General features: G+C 41.4%; 1 pseudogene; it reads right to left on the bottom strand.

Moving 5' to 3' along the window:
- Nucleotides 1–1,076: 1,076 nt before the first annotated feature.
- Nucleotides 1,077–1,194, bottom strand: LOC148474449 (5S ribosomal RNA; annotated as a pseudogene).
- Between the last annotated feature and the right edge of the window lie 326 nt (nt 1,195–1,520).

Raw genomic sequence — 1,520 nt, 5'->3', positions numbered from 1 at the left:
GATACTTGCCCGGGTGCCCTCCAATGGAAAAACTGCCAAACATGTATGGAAATGACGGCGGCACTCACAGGACTTGTGCAAAGAAGACTCACGACTCAGGAAGGTCAAAGTTCAACGTTTCAGTCTGGCGACTTTTATCAAGAACTACAGAAAAAAGATACAGTGCATACCTTTATACCCAGTGACATCCCATAGTGACAATGTACACCTGCTCACCACGCTGCTGCTGGCGTCATCAACATGAGACAGAGCGCTTGCGCAATGATGCAATCGCGCACAGCGTGGTTACCATGGTAAGTAACCAGGACGACTACATGTAAATACACAGACCAGGCTCTGCAACGAAAGCGTGCTACAATCCCCCCCGCTTGCACACTGGGGAGCGAGCACGCTGTCGCTATGACAAGGCAGACACATAGCAATACTGTGTAATGATTCCTGGTGAGGTGGCAAAGCAAGCGGTGACATACAAATTAAACAACGATGCCAATACAGAAACAACAATATGATATATGCGGGTAATAACAACACAATTTCAATGTAATAAAGAGTCATATTATCGATCTTGCTACATGAGCAAGCATGTACCATGTAACATACATGATGACAACAGGTAAGTGGCATATGTCTTGGGTAATGTTGAAAATCAGAACCCACAGGTCAAACATGTTATCCAGCTCTTAAGCGAGTGTGAAACCAAGCAACGCATGTATAAAAAAATGTGTGTTTGAATAATCAATATATGAACTTGTGAGGATGAAATGACCTCCACATGACCAAAACTGAACAAATGAAACCTTTAGGCTAATAATGGAGTGGTTCTGACCCTGCCAAGAAGAAAAAAATGTGACATATAAAGCTGATGTGAAACAAATGGCAGGTCATTAGACTCTCAAAGGTCCACCATGTAATATAGACTGGTGGATCCTAAAGGGGATTCCACAGTGCACATTACAAATAATAAATAATCAAAACACTGCCCAGCTGGATGTATCTGACAAGAGTCCATCCACTGTGTGGAATAAGGAAAAGTGACGGCAAATGCAAACGGATGCACATCAGATAAGGATAACTCCATGTTACAGCACCAGGTATTCCTAGATGGTCTCCCATTCAAATACTAGCCTGGCCTACACTGCTTAGCTTCAAAGATCAGACGGTATAAGGCGTATCCAGTGTAGTATGGCTGTAGCAGAAGAATAATAAATCCAAGTGTGATCATCCTGCATATGTCTAAAACCGAGACAACAGCAAATCAACACACAGCAGATAGCTCCAAACAAATCAATACCACCTGGCATTAAAAATAGAAAAAACAACATGAAAATTACAAACATATAAATTAGACAAAGCAATAATGAAGCCTGAAAATGTGGGTAACAACTACCCTGTGAGTATAAGTGTAACTGCATTGTGTGGCAGTGATGTGAGGAAACCCTCAAAAAAAACAGGAAAAAGAGAGTTGTTCATTGAGACCAAATGGTAATATGGTGTTCATTTTATGAATCCAAAATGTTTCA

This window comes from Taudactylus pleione, unplaced genomic scaffold, assembly GCF_031769625.1.
Source record: "Taudactylus pleione unplaced genomic scaffold, aTauple2 ptg000845l, whole genome shotgun sequence".
NCBI classification, from domain to species: Eukaryota; Metazoa; Chordata; class Amphibia; order Anura; family Myobatrachidae; genus Taudactylus; species Taudactylus pleione.
Note: the sequence above shows the minus strand (reverse complement) of the source record. Positions and strands in the feature narration are given on the sequence as shown.